The following is a 15268-nucleotide window of genomic DNA, read 5'->3' on the forward strand; positions in this document are numbered from 1 at the left end:
TATGTAGCGCAGCCTGTACTGCGGCTATGTTTGAAGCTAGAAAAGTACGGAATTCCTCTTCATTCATATTCACGGTGTGTCGAGTAGTCGGTGCCATTTCCTTCAAAATAGTTAAATGGAACAAGTTAATCATACAGAATATTAAGAGTAGTTAATAGTATTTTGTAGCATAATATGAACTCATTTATAAAAGCTTTTTCTTCATATTAGCGTTTTATAAGTTTAAATTCGGGTAGTACCTACCCGTTAAGTTCATACTTAGTAGCTAATATACAATTCAACTACTACAATTCTATATGAAAAACTGATTATAATAATATTTCGCGTTCAAACTTTTATACAATATTTTACAAACTTACAATACCGCTTATTTTACATAAAGCATGAAATATAGCACACAATAACTTTGATACAAGATAGTTGTGAAGACAATTCTAGCTAGTACACAAGTCGTTCAGCAAAGGCAATAAAGACACGTAATTCATACGTCCAGAAACAAGTCATGCATTCTGGTTTTACTAGGACTACTTCCCATCCTTGGTCTTGTGCAACATAACCGTTATGGCCGTTGATAAGACAGCGTGTTGTAACGTCATCAAAGGGACGAGGGTTACGTAATGTCCAACAGTCCCGTAATAATCTAAAAACCTCATTTCTTACCCCAATTACCGACTCCGTCACTTGTGGAAACGTTTTGTTTAATAGTTGTAGCCCGATGTTCTTGTTCTCACTTTGGTGAGAAGCGAACATTACTAATCCGTAAGCATAACATGCTTCTTTATGTTGCATGTTAGCCGCTTTTTCTAAATCACGAAGTCCAATATTCGAATATATTGAGTCAAAATAATTTCTTAACCCGTTGCGTAAAATAGCATTTGGGTTCCCCGCAATATATGCGTCAAAGTAAACACATCGTAACTTATGGGTTTCCCAATGTGATATCCCCCATCTTTCAAACGAAAGTCTCTTATAAACCAAGACATTCTTGGAACGTTCTTCGAATGTCTTACAAACTGATCTCGCCTTAAATAGTTGTGCCGAAGAATTCTGGCCGACTCTAGACAAGATTTCATCAATCATGTCTCCGGGTAGGTCTCTTAAAATATTGGGTTGTCTATCCATTTTGTGTTTTTAAACTGTAAAATAGACAAGAGTTAGATTCATAAAAAAATACTTATTAATACAAGCAATTTTTACATATATCATAAAGCATAAGAACACTATATTACATATATTACACCACACGAATACAACTATCTTATTCCGACTCGCTCGTTTCTTCTTCTTCGGTTTTGGTTCGTTTTGCCAAGTTTCTAGGGATATATGATGTTCCCCTAATACGAGCAGTCGTTGTCCACATTGGTTTAGAAAAACCTGGTGGTTTAGAGGTTCCCGGGTCATTGTTACAACTTAAGGACTTCGGGGGTTGACGATACATATAAAGTTCATCGGGGTTGGAATTAGATTTCTCTATTTTTATGCCCTTTCCCTTATTATTTTCTTTTGCCTTTTTAAATTCAGTTGGGGTAATTTCTATAACATCATCGGAATTCTCGTCGGAATCCGATTCATCGGAGAATTGGTAATCCTCCCAATATTTTGCTTCCTTGGCGGAAACACCATTGACCATAATTAACTTTGGTCGGTTGGTTGAGGATTTTCTTTTACTTAACCGTTTTATTATTTCCCCCACCGGTTCTATTTCTTCATCCGGTTCCGATTCTTCTTCCGGTTCCGATTCTTCTTCCGGTTCCGACTCTTCTTCCGGTTCCTCTTCGGGAACTTGTGAATCAGTCCACAAATCATTCCAATTTACATTTGACTCTTCATTATTATTAGGTGAGTCAATGGGACTTGTTCTAGAGGTAGACATCTATCACATAATATCAAACACGTTAAGAGATTAATATATCACATAATATTCATATGTTAAAAATATATAGTTTCCAACAAAAATGTTAAGCAATCATTTTTAAAGAAAACACGGTCGAAGTCCAGACTCACTAATGCATCCTAACAAACTCGATAAGACACACTAATGCAAATTTTCTGGTTCTCTAAGACCAACGCTCGGATACCAACTGAAATGTCCCGTTCTTATTGATTAAAAACGTTCCATATTAATTGATTTCGTTGCGAGGTTTTGACCTCTATATGAGACGTTTTTCAAAGACTGCATTCATTTTTAAAACAAACCATAACCTTTATTTCATAAATAAAGGTTTAAAACGTTTTACGTAGATTATCAAATAATGATAATCTAAAATATCCTGTTTACACACGACCATTACATAATGGTTTACAATACAAATATGTTACATCGAATTCAGTTTCTTGAATGCAGTTTTTACACAATATCATACAAACATGGACTCCAAATCTTGTCCTTATTTTAGTATGCAACAGCGGAAGCTCTTAATATTCACCTGAGAATAAACATGCTTTAAACGTCAACAAAAATGTTGGTGAGTTATAGGTTTAACCTATATATATCAAATCGTAACAATAGACCACAAGATTTCATATTTCAATACACATCCCATACATAGAGATAAAAATCATTCATATGGTGAACACCTGGTAACCGACAATAACAAGATGCATATATAAGAATATCCCCATCATTCCGGGACACCCTTCGGATATGATATAAATTTCGAAGTACTAAAGCATCCGGTACTTTGGATGGGGTTTGTTAGGCCCAATAGATCTATCTTTAGGATTCGCGTCAATTAGGGTGTCTGTTCCCTAATTCTTAGATTACCAGACTTAATAAAAAGGGGCATATTCGATTTCGATAATTCAACCATAGAATGTAGTTTCACGTACTTGTGTCTATTTTGTAAATCATTTATAAAACCTGCATGTATTCTCATCCCAAAAATATTAGATTTTAAAAGTGGGACTATAACTCACTTTCACAGATTTTTACTTCGTCGGGAAGTAAGACTTGGCCACTGTTGATTCACGAACCTATAACAATATATACATATATATTAAAGTATATTCAAAATATATTTACAACACTTTTAATATATTTTGATGTTTTAAGTTTATTAAGTCAGCTGTCCTCGTTAGTAACCTATAACTAGTTGTCCACAGTTAGATGTACAGAAATAAATCGATAAATATTATCTTGAATCAATCCACGACCCAGTGTATACGTATCTCAGTATTGATCACAACTCAAACTATATATATTTTGGAATCAACCTCAACCCTGTATAGCTAACTCCAACATTCACATATAGAGTGTCTATGGTTGTTCCGAAATATATATAGATGTGTCGACATGATAGGTCAAAACATTGTATACGTGTCTATGGTATCTCAAGATTACATAATATACAATACAAGTTGATTAAGTTATGGTTGGAATAGATTTGTTACCAATTTTCACGTAGCTAAAATGAGAAAAATTATCCAATTTTGTTTTACCCATAACTTCTTCATTTTAAATCCGTTTTGAGTGAATCAAATTGCTATGGTTTCATATTGAACTCTATTTTATGAATCTAAACAGAAAAAGTATAGGTTTATAGTCGGAAAAATAAGTTACAAGTCGTTTTTGTAAAGGTAGTCATTTCAGTCGAAAGAACGACGTCTAGATGACCATTTTAGAAAACATACTTCCACTTTGAGTTTAACCATAATTTTTGGATATAGTTTCATGTTCATAATAAAAATCATTTTCTCAGAATAACAACTTTTAAATCAAAGTTTATCATAGTTTTTAATTAACTAACCCAAAACAGCCCGCGGTGTTACTACGACGGCGTAAATCCGGTTTTACGGTGTTTTTCGTGTTTCCAGGTTTTAAATCATTAAGTTAGCATATCATATAGATATAGAACATGTGTTTAGTTGATTTTAAAAGTCAAGTTAGAAGGATTAACTTTTGTTTGCGAACAAGTTTAGAATTAACTAAACTATGTTCTAGTGATTACAAGTTTAAACCTTCGAATAAGATAGCTTTATATGTATGAATCGAATGATGTTATGAACATCATTACTACCTTAATTTCCTTGGATAAACCTACTGGAAAAGAGAAAAATGGATCTAGCTTCAATGGATCCTTGGATGGCTCGAAGTTCTTGAAGCAGAATCATGACACGAAAACAAGTTCAAGTAAGATCATCACTTGAAATAAGATTGTTATAGTTATAGAAATTGAACCAAAGTTTGAATATGATTATTACCTTGTATTAGAATGATAACCTACTGTAAGAAACAAAGATTTCTTGAGGTTGGATGATCACCTTACAAGATTGGAAGTGAGCTAGCAAACTTGAAAGTATTCTTGATTTTATGAAACTAGAACTTTTGGAATTTATGAAGAACACTTAGAACTTGAAGATAGAACTTGAGAGAGATCAATTAGATGAAGAAAATTGAAGAATGAAAGTGTTTGTAGGTGTTTTTGGTCGTTGGTGTATGGATTAGATATAAAGGATATGTAATTTTGTTTTCATGTAAATAAGTCATGAATGATTACTCATATTTTTGTAATTTTATGAGATATTTCATGCTAGTTGCCAAATGATGGTTCCCACATGTGTTAGGTGACTCACATGGGCTGCTAAGAGCTGATCATTGGAGTGTATATACCAATAGTACATACATCTAAAAGCTGTGTATTGTACGAGTACGAATACGGGTGCATACGAGTAGAATTGTTGATGAAACTGAACGAGGATGTAATTGTAAGCATTTTTGTTAAGTAGAAGTATTTTGATAAGTGTATTGAAGTCTTTCAAAAGTGTATAAATACATATTAAAACACTACATGTATATACATTTTAACTGAGTCGTTAAGTCATCGTTAGTCGTTACATGTAAGTGTTGTTTTGAAACCTTTAGGTTAACGATCTTGTTAAATGTTGTTAACCCAATGTTTATAATATCAAATGAGATTTTAAATTATTATATTATCATGATATTATCATGTATGAATATCTCTTAATATGATATATATACATTAAATGTCTTCACAACGATAATCGTTACATATATGTCTCGTTTAAAAATCATTAAGTTAGTAGTCTTGTTTTTACATACGTAGTTCATTGTTAATATACTTTATGATATGTTTTCTTATCATAGTATCATGTTAACTATATATATATATCCATATATATGTCATCATATAGTTTTTACAAGTTTTAGCGTTCGTGAATCACCGATCAACTTGGGTGGTCAATTGTCTATATGAAACATATTTCAATTAATCAAGTCTTAAAAAGTTTGATTGCTTAACATGTTGGAAACATTTAATCATGTAAATATCAATCTCAATTAATATATATATAAACATGGAAAAGTTCGGGTCACTACACATTCAACTATAGAATGTAGTTTCAATTACTTGTGTCTATTTCGTCAAACATTTGTAAAAGCGCATGTATTCTCAGTCCCAAAAATATATATTGCAAAAGCATTTAAAAAGGGAGCAAATGAAACTCACCATACTGTATTTCATAGTAAAAATACATATAACGTCATTGAACAAGTGCAAGGTTGGCCTTGGATTCACGAACCTAAATTAAGTATATATATTTATATGTTGGTCAATATCTGTCTAACAATTTAGGTTAAACTGTAGTGTATCACAATCCTAATGCTCGAGACTAAATATGCAAAAGTCAACAAAAGTCAATTTGACCCAAAATGGCTTCCAAAATCTATACATGATTATCATATATCTTAAATATAGTCATTTTATATATTTAAATATTTTTAACAGATTTTAAATAATATAATTCATTTATTAATAAATAAAATTTTATATTAAAATTTATAAAAATATATCTATTTTTTTTATATATCTTAAGTAATAAACTTTATAAGATTTATTTAATATCATAAAAATATAATGCTAGGTATTATTAATGTAATTATATTATATGTAGTAAAAATATCTTTGTATTACATATTTATTTGATAAAATAATATTGATAATAATAATAATAAGTAAAAGTTGTATTATTTTGTAATAATAATTATTATTATTCTACTAATAAAAATAACAATACTTATATTTACTAAAAATGATATTAATTATGACAAAATGGTAATTTATAATAACAATTATATTTCTATTAAAAATAATAATTTTAGTAAAAATGATAGGTTTAATATTAATAATATTTTTAATAATAATAATAATGATAAAAAATAGTAAGAACGATGATTTTATTTAAATCAATATCTTACAATATTTTAATTTCATCATGATACTCATACTCATTATTTCCTAATCGATTTGTTAATAGCTTTTAATCGTCTTTTATATCGCGTTCTTAATAATGATAATAATAGTAATCATAATAATTAGGTGTTACTAATATTAGTTTTAATTATAATAATACTAATAATAATAAATATTATGATAATATTAATGATAATACTAATAACTATTTTAATGATAGTAATAATAATACTAATTATAACTTTAACGATAATAACAATAGTAATAATAATAATAATAAAAATAATAATTTTTAATGATAATACCTTTTATTGATAATAATAATAATAATAATAATAATAATAATAATTAGTTAAAAACTATAACGACGATAATAACGACGATAATAATAATCATTTTTAATAATAATACAAAAATTCAATTGACTATAACTTCTAATCCGTTCATCGAAACCATTCGATATCTAAATGAAAAGTTCTTAATTTTTCGCTAGCTTTCCAACGACATGCATATCTTATACCTTATCTCAACCGTATATGTAACTAATTCAGGATTCAACATAACATATCTAATGACAATATCAAAAATACAAGCATGCCTAATCCTATATACTCGAGCACTAGTCAGGGATACACTATTAATATGTAAAAGTTAAATTATGAGTGCTTACGTATCAATATTGAGATTCAATATTGCAGGAAAGTACGTAGACGCAACGGAGATGATAAACACTAGTTTGACATCATGAGCATACCCCCGAACATTAGCCATAACCTCCATAGCTATAACCCATAATTTCCTTAGCTTCATCCCGCTCATAAAACCCGTTTTGAAAATAATGCACTCATGACTTCGTCGTAGTATTTTATGTAAAATACTTAGTACTAATAATACTACTAATATTAATAACATAAGATTAATAATAATTCCTAATAATAATAAATTTTATTATAAATATTTATATATGTATAGAAAGATACGAGAGATAAGAAAATGAAGTGAACCAGAGGAGATCGAGTTCTTTTTATAAACAGGTTAGCCACCTACCACCTCTTTTCTCAACTCAAAAACATGTTATTTATTCTAGCCGACACTTCATAATAATATATATATATATATATATATATATATATATATATATATATATATATATATAATATTTAATATATAATATATTTAATCTTTAGAATTAATTAAATATTATATTATATTCTCGTGCATAGTTGATTTGTAATTTTTACACCGATGAATTGTACGTTGACGCTCGACTTACGTACCGGTTCCGGTTTTTCGAACGCATTTTCGTACGCTTAGAAAACTAGCCTTTTACGTTTCGCGACGTGTTGAAACAACCCAACCCGTATTAAACTGGCCCATAAAAAATTTTTCTTTTAATATACGTAAAATAATACTTTAGGTCCCATTACACATTTACCAAAACATATTTGTTACCAAAGTAAGTTCAACGAACTTAAAACATACATTAATAATTTAAACTTCTCAATACAATAATACGTAGTTAAATCTTAAACCGGTTATAATCATTATGACCCGACTAGTTACGTTTACACAAAACCGAGCATGGTGATTTGGGACTGCGCTACCCAAATCCTAATCGAGTACAAAAGCAAGATCTTCTAAGCAACCTAGCCAAGATCTCTAATCCCCAAGCTTACTCGAGCCGCCAAGCATGCGAACCTATAATAATATCAACAACGAGAGGGTAAGCTAACGCTTAGTGAGTGAGAATATACTACATACATATATATGCATAAAATGGACACGCCACACAAATATCCAAATACCGCATACCGGAGCATCCAAGCATAAAGGCAAGCTAGTCTAAGCATACCGTAAGATCACTAAGCAACGAGCTAAAGGTACATCAACGAAATAGAAGTTCACCAACAACGATGTGAACAATGCCAATAAACTACACCCGGAGGGTTAGCTATATCACGACAAAACAACGTTATATATATATATATATATATATATATATATATATATATATATATATATATATATATATATATATATATATATATATATATATATATATATATATATATATAACTCGAATAATATAAATGCTTACACTTACAACGCAATAACCATGGTTAACCAATCGAACAAGGAAACGGTACTTGAAAGACCGTCGGAGTTCATAACATCCATTAGTGTACATTACTCCGCGTATCCACTAATCCCCCGGGTGATGTCTTAAACACCGCGACTAACTCACTCCCATGACAATGTGGCGTCTTGAACACCGTGACGATTCCACATGTCGATCAAAACAATGAGTGGTGTCTTGAACACCGCGACAATTCCACTCCCATGACAATGTGGCGTCTTAAACACCGCAACAATACCACATGTCAATCAACAATGAGTAGTGTCTTAAACACCGCGACAATACTACTCGTTACTAGAATGTGGTGTCTTGAACACCGCGACAATTCCACATTCTTACCACACAAATAAATATATTATATACGTACACGCATAATTATTCCATTCACAATATTAACCCTTCGCCATTGGGGTTATATAATCCACATCACACGCCCATGTGATAACGTACACACAAAGTGTGCACCTCGCCAAGGTGGTCAACCAAACTGCACAACCGTGCCAATTGGACCTATACACAAGTCCATCAAATCCACCTATATGTGAAGTGAGCTCTATAACCGAGAACCACTTCACCCGACCCACACCCATCCTACACATACATATGCATATAGGATATTAACACTCACCTTGTCGCCTTGATGAATGCTTCCAACAATCCGCAACTCGCCGATGGAATGTACCTATTCCATTATCACAAATACAATAACACAATTAGTGTGGATTTACAAACCAACACAATTTACACTTAGTGCAATTTCGACCCAATTGCACTTCCAAGCACAAACCGTGCCCAAACTAACCAATAATCATTAGCACAAGTGAGAATGGTCCTAATATGCCAATTAAACCCAATCACAAGTGTTAAACACTTATCGTTCTCAAAATCGCCCATAAACCCTAATTTTGATCCATAAGGTCAAAATCTCACCATTTACAAGTTTTGACACCAAAACATGTTTAACTCAGTTTTATACTTCAACTTAATCCATTTTAAGTTTACAAACCTCATCGAATCGACATTCGGGTCATAATCATCAACAAACCCAAATTTTGACTCTAGTCTAAATTAGTCAACCACGAAAACCCTAAAAGTCTCCAAAACACCAATAATCACTAATGCTAGTGATTATACACCATTTACAAGTCTTAAACATGGTTAAATCATTAACCAACCCAAAACCCGCCTTTAACACTTATAAACCCGAATCTTGGTGTTAATCTCCAATTAACAACTAAATGGGTTCCATCTATGAATCATACAATCAAAAGCCCCAAATTTGAATGATGAACACGAAAATGAAATTCAAAGTTAGAGCTTACCACTAGTATCACCGTGTAGCTAAGAACGAGGAGAACAAACTTGTCAACTACGCCAAAGATCAAAACTCGCTTCTTTCTTTCCAAGATCCCACTTGAATCACTTGAGGAATTTATGTTTTGAGAGGAAAATAGGAAAGAAAAGGAAAAGAAAATAAAGAAAATGAATGAGTTGATGAGGTTAAAGCCTCAAATCTGGCTCAAACGCAAAATGACCAAATTGACCTTGAACCTATTTAAAATTACAAGAATCTGGTACCAGCTCGCCCAGAATGCCGCGCCGCGGCCTTAATCGTCGCGCCGCGACCTTTTCCTAGGTCTGGGACCATTTTTTGTTGAACTTCTGATCTGGATTTATTCGAAACGCCGCGCCGCGGCTCCCTTTGTCGCGCCGCGACACTCAACGTGGCCTGACTCATTTTCTCGCATACAAGACTTTAACACCCGAACATGTATCGAACCCTTCATACGCCTGTCGTACATACACAATACACCTGTAAATCATATACGGGGAAAACGGGGTGTTACAACTCTCCCCCACTTAGATTCGATCACGTCCTCGTGATCTTCTCTACTTAACTAATCTGAACCTACTCAACGGTCCTCAATCATACGTCCCAATCCGAACTTTCCTAGACAACTCTTCCCAGTGAATCGCCTTAACGACTAAAATCGTCACTCGCGAATTATCAAATCCACCAATCTGTGCACTAAACTCGCTCAATCCCTCATATCGGGAAAGACCCAACCAATCTCGTACCGAGATATCAACTCCTAACGTACCATAACAAGTACATTGCTAGTAACAACCGCAAACCAAGATGAAGTCAACCATCAAACCGATGAAGACCGAATGAAAGTGAATCCTTACGGAAAACACTTACCACCAAACATCCCTTGTAGTGCGCAATACAACCAATACGCCACTATCATAACATCATAAGCAACGACTAAAACCGACAGTGCCCAAAACGACTATGGCAACGCAAATCCCAAGGTGTACAAAATCGACTATTGTCACACCCGTAACAACATGTGAGTGAAACACGGCTATCGCATCACTAAACATACAACATGGTCCTCACGACCCCACCATTGGTGTATAGAACAACCAATAGATCAAACGACATGGTCCTTACGACCCCACCATCGGTGTATAAAACAACCGATAGATCACACAACACGAAGGCTGGCCGAAAACTATACGCGACCCACATTCCTAAATCTCGACACCGGATGAAGTCAGCGGACCCCGAAGGTCATGCTCCACCGATATAACACTACACCCATGATGAAGTCAGCGGACCCCGAAGGTCATGCTTCACCAATCACATATGTACTTTTGGCCTCGAACAACGAGTAGTGCAACATCGCGCTCTGCTACACTATAGTGAATCCTGACGGATACCACTAACCATTCACACAATCGAGCAAGAACCACCTATATCAAACATGGGTACAAAACAATAATTCTCTAGAAGAGAACCCGACACACACACCCCTTAACCGAGGGATTTCACTTTGCTCGTCTAACACTTCCATTATCTCTCAACAAGATTACCACAGTATCACCTCGGTGATAATTTACATCCAAAACCATAAGTACGATTTAACCGAAATTGTACTCTACCATAAATCGACTAAAACTAGGTCCCAACACAAGTTTCGGATCTACCATAAGTATTATCCTAATTCTCACCCTAAGGTCACCTTGTGCGGGAGTATAACTCCCCCACTTGGAACTACGTTCCATATCCACAACTCGTACAATGCTACCAAAGGTAGACTTTACCAACAATTGGGTTCACACGACCCATCACCATATCTTGCTCTAATCTTGAGCACCCGAAGGATTACAATCAATCCTTAAACACTTCGAACGAAAAGTGTACCACAATTACACAAACCATACCCCCGCAATCATCCAATTGCTTTAGTTTGTCAAATTCCACCTAGTCACTCATGCACCTAAGGGTTTCGCTTCGGTACCCTAAGTACAATGTAACCGCGACACAATCGGAGTCGAACACCACGCTAGTAGGTATAAGAGAGGCACCTAATGTCGCGTCATGTAGACTCCATTACCAACATACATCGAGGTCCAAAACACTCGATCTCAAGGGTTCCAACCACCCGACGAACCTCACGGTTCATCAACTTTACACGAGAGCGAACACGCTCTAACATCCGAACACCTAAGCCCACCCACATGGCTTGGTAGAAACATTTCCCAATACTAGAAATGCTTGGTTGCACCAAGTCTTACGCCCTTCGCCCAACAATCAAAACGTCACCATAGGGTACTTCCATTAGGAACGTCACCCATGACGATAACATGCACAACACGATGCATTTAACATAGTCCAACTCAAACGGCACATAGTAAATAATCAAAGGACATATTTATTAAAATGAAATGTACCTTAACGTCTCCTTGTCGCACCCTTCCCCGCTAACTTGGGACATTCCGACTTACGATGTCCTTATTTTTGGCAAATGAAGCACACCATGCCATCACCCTTTGGTACCGAACATTCCCAAGACTTGTGACCCCTCATGCCAAAATTGTAACATTTAGATGCACTAGAATCCGATATACCCGTTCGCGTACCACTGGTGCTCACATTCGGACCCTTAGTCCTCTTACTCGGAGCACCATACGAAACGATCCTTCTCCCACTTGAAGGTTCACCCTTCTTCGATCGTGAATACGACTCGAAACCCCTAGCCAAGTCGAAATAATTCCTCAAACGATTTCGCTTGACCCCGACTAATTTGTTCTTCAAGTCATCACTCAAAGTCCGATAGAAATCCCCCATCAACAAACGATCTTTTCCCAAATACTCCGGACAAAAACGAGCCTTTGCCATAAAGGTCGTCTTGAGAGTATTTTAAATCCATAGAACCCGGTTGCAAATTTCGCAACTCCTTACGCATTTCTGACAAATCGGATGAAGTTCGGAACTCCTCGAAGAATTCCTTCTTAAACTCGTCCCACGATAAAGCCATAAACGTTTCACCATCGACAAGGTAAATCTTACCATCCAACCAGTCCTTCGCCCTACCCCGCAACAAACTAGTAGCGAGTCTCGTCTTTTTCTCGGGAGGGCATTCAATAGTGCGAAAACACCCTTCGACATCCAAGATCTATGTTGTGCTTACCAACGGATCCGGTTTCCCGTCATACGTCGAGGGTTTAGTCCTCATGAAGCTCTTATGACAACGCTCCATTTCACCCCAACTTTGAAATTCGGAATACTTCCTATCCATTTCTTCTCGAAACGTAACCATTTGCTCCTCAACGGCTGCCACAACTCTAGCGTTAAACTCATCGTCATTCGTCTCGATCTCGTTTCGCATCGTCATTCTAAAGAATGCAAAACGATTAGTCCACGAACATATAAAACAACACGCGCAACACCGCCCCATCTTGCTAAACACTCGTCGTACATCACTTGTTAGACACGATTTGCACCCGTAATAAGGTTTGCAAGTCCTTATTACGCACACACGCCGTATCCACTGGTTAGTACAATGACCGCCTCGCTCGATGATTTAACCAACACCAACAAAAATTCTACACGATATAAACATACGCAAGAATATAACATCACAACCCAAACCACAATCCTAGTTAGTTCACCTACACGCTAAGGCACTAACCAAGTCCCTATCCTACCCGTTCACCTACAAGTCCCGCAGCAAACAAGCACACACAAAAGTCTAAGTCTAGGCACCTATCTCAAGTTGTCTAAATCCCTTAGACCATGCTCTGATACCACTTGAAACAACCCAACCCGTATTAAACCGGCCCATAAAAAATTTTCCTTTTAATATACGTTAAATAATACTTTAGGTCCCATTACACATTTACCAAAACATATTTGTTACCAAAGTAAGTTCAACGAACTTAAAGCATACATTAATAATTTAAACTTCTCAATACAATAATACGTAGTTAAATCATAAACCGGTTATAATCATTATGACCCGACTAGTTACATTTACACAAAATCGAGCATGGTGATTTGGGACTGCGCTACCCAAATCCTAATCGAGTACAAAAGCAATATCTTCTAAGCAACCTAGCCAAGATCTCTAATCCCCAAGCTTACCCAAGCCGCCAAGCATGCGAACCTATAATAATATCAACAACGAGAGGGTAAGCTAACGCTTAGTGAGTGAGAATATACTACATACATATATATGCATAAAATGGACACGCCACACAAATATCCAAATACCGCATACCGGAGCATCCAAGCATAAAGGCAAGCTAGTCTAAGCATACCGTAAGATAACTAAGCAACGAGCTAAAGATACATCAACGAAATAGAAGTTCACCAACAACGATGTGAACAATGCCAATAAACTACACCCGGAGGGTTAGCTATATCACGACAAAACAACGTTATACGTATACAATATATATATATATATATATATATATATATATATATATATATATATATATATATATATATATATATATATATATATATAACTCGAATAATATAAATGCTTACACTTACAACGCAATAACCATGGTAAACCAATCGAACAAGGGAACGGTACTTGAAAGACCGCCGGAGTTCATAACATCCATTAGTGTACATTACTCCGCGTATCCACTAATCCCCCGGGTGATGTCTTAAACACCGCGACTAACTCACCCCCATGACAATGTGGCGTCTTGGACACCGTGACGATTCCACATGTCGATCAAAACAATGAGTGGTGTCTTGAACACAGCGACAATTTCACTCCCATGACAATGTGGCGTCTTAAACACCGCGACAATACCACATGTCAATCAACAATGAGTAGTGTCTTAAACACCGCGACAATACTACTCGTTACTAGAATGTGGTGTCTTGAACACCGCGACAATTCCACATTCATACCACACAAATAAATACATTATATACGTACACGCATAATTATTCCATTCACAATATTAACCCTTCGCCATTGGGGTTATATAATCTACATCACAAGCCCATGTGATAACGTACACACAAAGTGTGCACCTCGCCAAGGTGGTCAACCAAACTGCACAACCGTGCCAATTAGACCTATACACAAGTCCATCAAATCCACCTATATGTGAAGTGAGCTCTATAACCGAGAACCACTTCACCTGACCCGCACCCATCCTACACATACATATGCATATAGTATATTAACACTCACTTTGTCGCCTTGATGAATGCTTCCAACAATCCGCAACTCGCCAATGGAATGTACCTATTCCATTATCACAAAAACAATAACACAATTAGGGTGGATTTACAAACCAACCCAATTTACACTTAGTGCAATTTTGACCCAATTGCACTTCCAAGCACAAACCGTGCCCAAACTAACCAATAATCATTAGCACAAGTGAGAATGGTCCTAATATGCCAATTAAACCCAATCACAAGTGTTAAACACTTAACGTTCTCAAAATCGCCCATAAACCCTAATTTTGATCCATAAGGTCAAAATCTCACCATTTACAAGTTTTGACACCAAAACATGTTTAACTCGGTTTTATACTTCAACTTAATCCATTTTAAGTTTACAAACCTCATCGAATCGACATTCGGGTCATAATCATC

The sequence above is a fragment of the Rutidosis leptorrhynchoides genome, chromosome 4 (genome assembly GCF_046630445.1).
Source record: "Rutidosis leptorrhynchoides isolate AG116_Rl617_1_P2 chromosome 4, CSIRO_AGI_Rlap_v1, whole genome shotgun sequence".
In the NCBI taxonomy this organism is placed as follows: Eukaryota; Viridiplantae; Streptophyta; class Magnoliopsida; order Asterales; family Asteraceae; genus Rutidosis; species Rutidosis leptorrhynchoides.